The 11,379-nt window shown below is 37.5% G+C and overlaps 1 pseudogene; it reads left to right on the forward strand.

Annotated features, from left to right (window-relative positions):
• Positions 1-360: 360 nt before the first annotated feature.
• LOC135196554 (uncharacterized) lies at positions 361-3,803 on the forward strand (annotated as a pseudogene).
• Positions 3,804-11,379: the final 7,576 nt, after the last annotated feature.

Genomic DNA, 11,379 nt, shown 5'->3' on the forward strand with positions numbered 1-11,379 from the left:
ATCATGGTATATCGAGCCCATTATTTTTCTATCATGGCTAATGGTAAGCTTAAGGCAAGTGAAGATATTGGCAGTATAATGAAAAGCGGCAAGCTATCTCAATGGAAACAAAAGTGACAATTTTAGAAATTTGGATGTGGTGAAAAAATGGTTGAGGTAGCGCGCCATCATATATGAATCACTCCACTAATGGCACAATCTTTACAAAAGAGCAAATAATGGAACACGTGAAAAGTGTTATGCAAATGCAGTCAACAAATACATATAAGCAAGAGAGGGGAAGGGTTGTAGAAGAAATGGAAAAACTTCTAGGTATCTGGATGGAATACTAAGAGACAAAGGTGATCAATGTTCAGCATCATGCCGATTCAGGAAAAGACTAAAAGCCCTTTTGATGACTTGAAGGCTAAGGCTGGTGAAAGCGCTGCAGACCAAAACTTTGCAGCAAGTCATGGATGGTTTCATCACTTCAAAAACCATGCAAACTTGCATCATGTGCCCATTACTGGTGAGGTAGTGAGTGCCAACAAAGGTACTCGAGGAAATAATTGATAACGAGTTATACCATTCAGCAAGTTTTTAATATTGACGAGACAGGTCTTTTCTGGAAAAAAACGCCAGATAAAATATACATCCGTTGTGAAGAGAAGACGATACCAGGATTTAAGGTGGCGAAGCATAAGCTAACTTTACTGCCTGGGTGGCAATGCATCGGGAGGTTTCAAGGTAAAACCGCTCTTAGCGTATCACACTGTAAACTGTAAATCCATGGGCAATTAAAAACACCAAAAAAAGTTCTCTAACTGTAATCTGGATGTCCAATAACAAAGCCTGGGTGATTCTTGCTGTATTTGAAGGCTGGTTTTTCTATCACTTTGTTCCAGAAGTCCACCTGTACTGCTGCAAGAATGGGATTCCTTTCAAAATTCCCTTAATATTGGATAATGCCCCTGGCCACCCACTGCACTTAGATGATTTCCATCCGGATGTCAGTATTTTTTATTTACCCCCTAACGCAACTTCAATCATTCAGCAAATGGAACAAGGTATAATAGCCGATTTCAAGAAATATTACACTCGCTATACATAGGCAAACATTGAAGGAAGTGAATGTCCCTAGTGCGACCTTACGTGAATATTGGAAGGGTTACAATACTTATATTTGTATAAAGATTATTGATGCTGCATGGAGTGAAGTGACATAAACGTGAATGGAGCATGGAAGGCTATATGCCCACAGCTTGTCAACGATTTCGAAGGATTCAATCAGGAAGCGGAGGCAAACGGAATCATTAACAATCTCTTTGACATATCTGGAAAGCTGCAGCTTGACTTAGGGAAAGAGGACTTTGAAGAGCTGTTTGAGTCTCATCCGGAGGAGTTAATAAATCAGGATTTAATGGAATTGGAAGAAATGCAAAGAACAGGAGACCATGAAGAAGTTGTTCTTCCTTTAAAGAAGTTTGAAACAACATCGATGCCCGAGGGGTTTTCTAATTTAGAAAGAGCTTCAAATATTTTTGAGAATCAGTATCCAAATGTTGGGAGATTCTTAAAGCAGCAACAACCGTCAACAATGCTATGCACTGTTATCTTATCATATAAGATGAAAACAAAAATGTGAACTGGTTCTTCAAACCAGTGCCTTCAATCTCAAAAGCCACCTCCACTGACTGCTTCCCCCTGAAATGAAGAAGAAAGTGATGGCGAAGAAATCCTAGCCAAAGAAGACACTGACGTTGACGACCCGCTGCCCATGTAATCCCATGTAATTCCACAATGCCTCTCCTCTCATTCATCAACTCAAGCCTACCCTACCAGGTTCAAAGGTAAGAAAAACAACTGTATTGTACTGTATAAACCGTGATAATAATTATTATCACAAAACATTTAGGTTTTATGTATCTTTTGTATTAATAAAGTACTCTATAAACTGTACTATTATCATCACAATTTATTTAGGCTTTATGTATCAATCTATTAATAAAGTACTCTATAAAATACAGAGCTATATATAGTATAGTGTACGTATTATGTTTTATGACTTTACGTATATCAAATTGCACTTGAAAACAAATCAAGATACAAACAGCCGTTTGGAACATAACTAGTTTGAAAGTAGAGGAGCGTCTTCTTATTTTTTCACATGTTCAGCAACTAAGTGAATAAGACTTGAAAATCTGTTGTCATTAAACGAGGAACTAAAATAAAAAGTATCCATAACAACCTCAAGTTATGAATCTACTCACAAACACAAATACAAATGTTATGGACATTGCGCAAGGGTATCTACCGTTCTGGAGGTGTTTACCCAGACAAGCAAGATATAACACCACTATCATAAATAAAGCTCACTGATTAAAGTTCATTTCCGTGATGACCTTTAAGAGACCTTAGTTAGGACCATATGGTAATCACATCTAATAATTGGATCATTCATAATAACCTGTTATCTGTGATTCATCGGTTTAATCTGTCGGCGATTAGAAATCCGAACTGACAGTTGCAATTTCACTGAGATTGCCTATGACTCTTGCTTACACTTCAGGCGTGTTTGTTTCTTGCTCAGCTTGTCTCGTAACTCAGCCAGGGTTGGGGTCAATTATGAATTGAATTTGAATTGATGCTAAAAGTGCATGAATTGGATGTGAACCAGAATTGAAAATAAGAAATTTCTAAATAATTAGAATTGATATAAAAAAAATTGGAATTGATACCAATGAATTGACATGAATTGATGGTAAAATAGGTGAATTGATATGAACTGATGCTAAAATGCTGCGGATTGATATGAATTGATCGATACATACTTATATGTATAACATATCTTGTGTGCTATAAGCTGGACCTTTACACACCATCTCATTAAGGCTAAATAACAGGAAGTCAACCTCTCATTCTTGAACATGAAAAGTTGTGAATATATATATCTTTATAGAAAAAGAATAAGGCTATAAAGAACTGAAGTCAACAATGACGACAGAAGTTCTATCAAACATATTAAAGCTTCAGGTGACAAGGTGTACACGCTGGAACACCCAGCTGATGATGATTTGGTCCTTACTACGTGTTTCATCTAACGTGTGGGGACAAACTTGACACCCCTTACAAGTCGAAACAGTACGAGTTGAACACCATGAAAGAACTTTGTGATATCCTTGAGCCATTTGAGTATGTGACATATCAGATACAGGGGCAAAACATGGTGACATCTAGCTTGGTAATTAACTGCCTGTGGCCTTCGGCCTGCATTAGCTAATCTTCATGAAGTGCATAAGGGGAAACTTGTTTCTACACTGTAGTCCTCAACAGAAACTCGTCTGAAAAAGTTTGACTCCATTGAGGCTTTCCAGGTAGCTGCTACCTTAGATCCACATCACCAGCTGGATTGGTGCTGTGGCAATGAATTCCAAGAAATTTGTGACCTTCTGACTAGTAAATACAATACAGCATGCTGTGTGGCTGCTTCGTCTAATACATCTACCATGGATGTTTTTACTGTTGAACCACCACCAATGAAAAGGAACAGATTCTTTGCCTTGGTAAACCGGTCTTCTACACAAACTACAAAGCCATCAGAAACCAAGGTTTCACGCTACCTCAATCAACCATGTATACAAGAACACAATGAACCCCTTGGTTACTGGAAGGCCAAGCAGAGTGAGTTTCCCATATTAAATATACTTGCAGAAAAATACCTAGCGGTTCCTGTGGAAAGACTGTTTCTGTTGCACTCAAGCTTTTCAGGCTCGAAAGGTGAAAGGTGCAATTTAGGATATAAAAATTTGAAAAACGTCAGGTAAATTATTAGATGTCTAGTTTTTGTTTATACAAAATATGAATTTTATGTTTATTACAAAGTTGTATACTGAGGTTTAATAGTATTTTTTTACCACAGACATGTGAATAATTAGTTTTATTTTTTTTCAGTTGATACAGTTGGGAGTACCCAAGTTGATAAGATAGGCCTATAATACTGGTTATATATCATTTTCCTAATGCAAAATATTGAGAAGCCAATTTCTTAATTAAAAAGGTGAGCTTTATGTTTATTACAGAGTTCTATAATAAGGTTTTGTAACATTACTAAATACAGTTATGTGAATGATAAAACACCTTTATTTTACCTGATGAATGTCGATACTCGATATAGATACGAGTAGCTTATCCGAGTTGAGTAAAATTAAAGTTTCGCCCCTTATGAAATATCGATCATATAATAAATTGTATTAGAATTGAAACTCTCATGATTTGAACTGAATTGGAATTTAACATTTATTTTGGAAAATGATTTGGAATTGAATTGGATTTGACAAATTCACATTGTCCGTTGAATTGGAATTGATTTGAATTGATAAAAATTAATTGACCCCAACCCTGGTCTCGTTATCATCATTTTTGGCACTATCCTCTTATGCAATTGAGAAAAGGTCGACCACGAATACGATGACCTGGTTGCAACCTTGGCAGCAGAAATGAATGGGCCAATAGGGCGGCGGTCAATCCGATGTCTTTTCGAAACGTAAGGGGGGTCAATCCGGCATCCTTTCGAAAATGCAATGGGCAGGGTCCAATGCCGGCCGCCCCTTTCGAAACCTAAGGGTGGTTTGAATTCTGGCGTCCTTTCGAAAACGTTAAAGGGCGGGTTCAAATCCGGCGTCCTTTTGAAACATTAAGGGCGGTTCAATCCGGTCGTCCTCCTTCTCGGAACGTTTAAGGGCGGCTGTTCAATTCCGGCGTCCTTTCGAAACGTAAGGGCGGTCAATCCGGCGTCCTTTTGAAACGTAAGGGCGGTCAATCCGGCGTCCTTTCAAAACGTAAGGGCGGTCAATGCAGCGTCCTTTCGAAACGTAAGGGCGGTCAATCAGGCGTCCTTTCGAAACGTAACAGCGGTCAATCCAGCGTCCTTCCAAAACGTAAGGGCGGTCAATCCGGCGTCCTTTCAAAAAGTAAGGGCGGTCAATGCAGCGTCCTTTCGAAACGTAAGGGCGGTCAATCTGGCGTCCTTTCGAAACGTAAGATGATTCTAGTTCAGCTAAAAAGAAACTTATTCTCCTTGTAGTAGTACACTGCACAAGGGAATTGAAAAGGGCCACTTCCACAGATGAGTGAAAGCAAGAAGAACGTTGGAATATTTTGTTTTCACCTGTTACTGAATTACCAAAGACTGATGATTTTCATTCCTTAATTGTAACGTTTAAGCAATTGCGACAGACAAATCGTTTAGTGAGCAGGGTTAACATATCTATTGTATATCTGAACTATTTTGTTAAAAGGCTCACAAGGCGATACGCAAAGTCTAGAGATATTGGCGATACGAATATCCAATCAATAAAAAAAGGTTGGTCTCGTTGCTAAAAGAAATTTATAATTCTTCTTCAAAAAAGATTTATAATGCTTCTTCAAAAAATGTATAAAGCTCCTTCAAGACAAAATGTGAGAATAAACATCATAAATTTCAAAAGAAAGAAGTGAAAAAAGAGTTAATGCTGTGGACTTACTCTGGTTTTCCAAAAGTCGAATGATTCTACCTTTGTAAAAGATTACTTCACGTGTTGAACGACCTTACAGGCGACTTTTCCCTGGATTCTTTCTCTTCAAAACTTGAATCTAAATGCTAACAACGACGGACTATTTCGGGCATCATTTTTACGGAGGTTTACGGAAAGGGAATATCAAGTCACGTTATAAACATTTTTCTATAGTAGAAATATTTATAACGCTCAGATTCTTGAGCAGGTGAAACGTCTGAGCATGAACAAGACGAAAAATAAATAGACAAAAAGGTGAAATGCCATAACTAAAGTTCCTTAAATCAGGTAATTTTTTAAGGAGTGATGCCGTTCTCCCATCTTGGACGTCTTTGTTTTTCAGTTACCGAGCTTCATGTTCGAAAAAAAAAAACTTGAGTCAAAGCAAGGGAATAATAAATCATATATATACATAAATTTGAGCAACGACCAAGTAAACTCACTCCAAGCGATGAACTGAATATGACTGATAACGTGCCAAGCAGTTCCCGTCATTTGCTCCATCATCGTTACTACAAGTTGTGTAACATCTGTTTGGTCGGGCTTTCCCGTCCTCCTGCCTGAGCCAGGCCCTCAAAAAAAAAAAAAAAAAAAAACAGTAAGCTTCCAATGAAAGTATCCAGAATTAAGGTACCTTCTCACATGTGTAGACCGGTACTACATGACGTTCCTAGCTTTGTCTTTGTCATTTCTGTTACCTTCGAAATACAAGTAGCTCTATTCGAAATCTAAGGGTTGCCTAACATCAAGGGGAACTGATAGCAGTAACCGATAGCTCCTCTCCCAGTTGCTCCAGTAGATGACGTAATATTCGCTTCCATTAATGGTCGGATGTGATTTATTCGTACACTTTCTCAAGCAGATCTCGGGGCCCCTCGCACTGGGCACTTGGCTTTTCTCTTTTGTTGCACAAACCACGGGTGTTGTCCCTGAACTTTACCCCCTCTTCTTTTATCTAGAGTTGAAGCAGCGCATAACTGCCCGACTTAACGGAAGATGAGTTACAGTGTTTCCCGTAACGCTGACGGATCAAATGAAAGGAACTTCTCGGCGTCCCTCATCATTGGCCATAATCAGCTCCTCGCTTAGTGTGAGTTCACTTGGTCACAGTTCAGATTTATTTTCCCCTTCTTCGACCTTCAAGTTTTTCGATAGTTTCGCAGATGGAGATCAGATTCTGTAAAGACAAGACGTCAATAATGGAAGAACGCAAATTCCCAAGCTCCGCCTGTCACTGCGGTGCCTCACCCTAAAAAAAATACACACCCGTCTAAGGAATATTTAAATGATATACTTATGTACTATATATATATATATATATATATATATATATATATATATATAATGTTCTTTTATATAATTTAAAACAATTGAATTATTGAGATCACTGGAAGAGCTCGATCTCATTGGCCGTTAAATGCCGTCGTTATCAGGAATAACACCGAAAATATCTTTCGTGATCAAATAATCGACAATTCAGGAGTTTAATCAATTCCTGTAAACCACAAGGACGAGCGTTATCATCTACTCTTCGACAACTTAACTCATTACATTCTTCCGTCGAGGAGGAGTTTTACGTAAGGGAGTGAGTCGACAAGTCTCTGTGACGTCGTCAGGAGGACGGCTTCTCTCGGTTTGGGCAGCCGGCAGCCACGCTCCTCTCAAAAAAGCCTTAATAACAATTTCACCTACTGATGGAAATGTCTAAACAGACATAAACATGTTGAAAAGCCCCCAAGTTTCTTCGCCGCAATTGAGTTTTCTGTATAGGGGTATAATGCTGTATGAAACCCTTATGACACTCAGCTGCAGCCCATGAGACTGTGGCCTGTGTTGTTGGCACCTATGATGGTTAACTTTAACCTTAAATAAAGTAAAAACCGCCGAGGGTAGAGGGCTGCAATTTTTGGTACGTTTGATGATTGGAGGTGGATGATCAACATCCCAATGTGCAGCCCTCTAGCCCCAGTAGTATTCAAGATCTGGGGGCGGTTAAAAAAAAGGTTTCGAAAACATCTCTTCCAGTAATTATGTCTTTGGCAGTGGTTACCAGTAAACCGACTCAAACCAAGGCCACAGGTTTACAGTAATGTATAATCTTACCCCAGCATGGCCCCTTGGCCAAGGGTAGCCATGAATGTGGAAGGGCGTTAAAAGGAACAAGGAAGCTGAAGAGGAACCATGACTCGCCTACCAACCGAGATGGGTTTGCAAATACGAAAGTTCTACTTTAGTACAGTAATCAGAAAACTTCTCTTATTTTTCTCTCAAAGAATCATGTTCCATCTCAAATATTCTGCCATTATGCACTACATAGTTGGATATGAGACCAAACATTATATATATATATATATATTATATATCTATATATATATATATATATATATATTATATATATAGACACACCACATATATAGGCTATATTATATATATATATATATATATATATATATATATATCTTTATATATATATTATAATAAATATATTAATGCATATGTATATTACACACATATACAATATATTATACCCCATAGGGGCCTAGTGCTATCTTTCCAACTCACACGGTGCACTGTAGGCATTCCTTTGCAGCATCCCTTTGGCCCCTAGCTGCAACTCCTTTCATTCATTTTACTATACCTCCATTCATATTCCCTCTCTTCCATCTTGCTATTCACCCTCTCCTTTCAAACCTCTCTACTCTCAATTTCCCTTTCAGCACTGAATGAGCTCATAGGTCCCAGCACTAGGTCTTTGCCCTAAATTGTAATAATATATATATATCATAAATAATCAAGTCTTATACTATATATTATTGATATATATATACATATTAAACTTGACATCTTGCACAATTGTAGTGTGCAATCATATAAAGAATAACAGGACTTCATATAAACAGGATAGTATCTAACAGCGATTTTATTCACATATGTTACAACACTTTTGAGGACTAATCTGTTTTGTCTTAGGAAGCTTGTAACCTTTGAGATTAAAATCTGTTTTTTGTCTTAGGAAGCTTGTAACCTTTGTGATTAAAATCTTCATTAGATACCATCCCATGTACATGAGGTCCTGCTATTCTTCATACATATGCATACATACATACATACACACACACACACACACACACCACACACAAATATATATATATATATATATATATATATATATATATATATTATATATATATATATATATATATATATATATATATATATATATATATAGGTAAATGAATGTATGTATGTTCACGATTTAATCCAGAACCAAGGCAAAATAACTCATTTTAGAAAGAAATTCAGACATTTTTTCAGTTGCCCCTCCACCAACCTCCGTTCTCTTTGAGTACCTCTCTCCCTTCTGATTGGTTGCCTTTGAAATTAATCCCTGCAGGAATGCAGCAGGGCCCCGTGATTCAGACTTTGGGCGGGGCTCATATTAGAAGGCGAAAGTAGATGGACCTTGGGAGAGAGCACATTGATGGGAGATGACACACGTGCCCTCTGTCGGAATGCTGCGCAAACTGTAGGACCAAAGTTATAAAATAGGGATACAACAGACGGACTTTCTTAGAACTTTTCCAGCTACCGTCATGATTGCACCTCTCCCTCTCCTCTCGGGACATCCCCCCATGTTCAATTATTGCCCATAGTGAAGGAAATACTGCTCAGCAATTCAGAAGAAACCAAGCCCATGGATACACAGGTACTGTAATGGAGTAATTTCAAGTGCAGTTAGTTGATTTCTTTTCATCTCTTGCCTGTACTTCCATTTTAATTTTTCAAGGCGACTTTTCCACTACTGGCTTTGCATCATGTCCACTATTTTAGGTTACTGTAACACAGTTCTTATTGCTACCGTCAATACTGTACATAATCCCCCATGTGATGCTAGTAGTGATATTAAATCTAACTGTGAAATTCCCATCTAGACTAGCGACTCTTACATCGGGAAGTAATGTTGTTTCATGCTAAACATTCCTTTAGTTAATAAACTAACGCAGTACATCATTCTGTATAAGCTCTCAGTCATTCTATATCCCTATGAGTGGACTTTGATGTGAAATAATAAGAGAATTGTTTCAACGTTTCCCACGTGCCTATCACCTTAGTCCTGATCATAGGATGAAATCTCTTTGCAGATGAAAATATCTAGTTGTGAGAGAAAAAGGGAACCCACTGGAAGTGGTGCCAGGAACAATCAGGCAACTAGCTGTGAGCAAACCTTATTTCTGTGCCTGGATCATTTTCAAGCCACGTGTCCCGGTTGACCTGCAATCAACTGCCTTCCATTTAATTTCTGGACCCGTTCTAGTCCCTGTCACCCTTTGGGCGTAAACTGCTTACTCACATAATTTAGTGTAAACATGCTTCAGTTGAACTAAATCTCTAGAATTTTATGTATTTTTTTTTCACTATTGACACTGGCCTTCAGCTGTAGATTATCCTTATGTTTCTCTTTTCTAGCAAAGCCTTTTAGGAGAGCCAGTAAGTCGCTTTCACAGTTTTCAGACACGGAAAACGAGAAAACATATTAGGTATATATACATAATTATATATATAGTATATGACCATAATCACTTTAGCACAGGATTCATTTATCACACATTACCTCAGTTTTTGAAAAATGACACAGGATGTAGGTTCTGACCGGTTTCAGCTTTATTTCCAAGCCATTGACGAAGGACTGATACATAGTTTTAGAAGTCACAAGTATACATATATACTACAGATACGACCAAGTTGTTTAATCCTCAATACATTTCATTAGTGCAGTATGACTATCTTGTCTTTATCACGTCTGAGCCATTTCAAGTGACAACAACATTTACGTGAATCTTATCTGGAGAGGAGGTTATCTTTTATGGCTTGTCGCGACTGCCCTTGAACCTTCCTTGCCTGTCACTTCGTCTTCTTCATTCGCGTTCTGTAACCAACTTTCGTCGGATTTTATATCAATTTTTTAAAGTATATTATTTTTTGTGTGAATTATTCATTATATATCATTTACAAAGTATTTTTCAGTGCAAGAGTGTTCTCTCTCTCTCTCTTTTTGAGATGTTCACGCCAGCTCTCTTGAACCTTTCATTTTTTGCTTACTCAGGGAGTAAGCCTACAAACTACTTGGTTGTTGTTGTTCTTGTTGGAGGTAGGGTTTAGGAAAGGTCTCAGGATGAGCCTAAAAAGGTGTTTGCATTTAGTTAAAGATACAGGAATTATAGGATAGGATATTTATGATGTAATGAATTATAAGAATGAAAATGTAAAAATTAACTAATGTGCATGTTTCACAGTACAGAAAAATTACTTGTACTAAAATATAACGTATTTCACTGGTGAAACAAGGCTCTAATTGACCTTAGATTTTAGCACATTTTAATTTATTTGGTGTACTGAATTTAGGCTGTTTCTGTTCAATTATTTTGTTTCCACTTATATCGAGATTAAATGAACGAGTTTAATTTGTGTCCTTTTTATTTAATCCTTGTTGTTAGTATGAGTAGTAAGAAATATGAGTGTTAATTACGAAGACGACTTCACGTTACGTTAGGAATATAATGTTTACAACTTAAGCGTGAGAGAAAAATTTTGCATGTGTACTGAGTAAGCTGGAGGTCGGCTCACGTCTTGTTCACTTTTACAGTGGTCAACGCTCTGTGCAGGCATCCTCGTGGAGCAGTTTAATCTAAACCGACCAGTTTCCTTTCATTAAATGTGTTAAAAGTGGAATGTTTTTTTATATCTCGGCTGAATTTTGTATTAATTCTTCACTCTAGTGGTCTTCTTGCTCTCCAGATAGGTAGTAAGCTTTTTTTTTTTTTTATTTAATACTGACAATTTTCTTTTC

This window comes from Macrobrachium nipponense, chromosome 18, assembly GCF_015104395.2.
Source record: "Macrobrachium nipponense isolate FS-2020 chromosome 18, ASM1510439v2, whole genome shotgun sequence".
Taxonomy (NCBI): Eukaryota; Metazoa; Arthropoda; class Malacostraca; order Decapoda; family Palaemonidae; genus Macrobrachium; species Macrobrachium nipponense.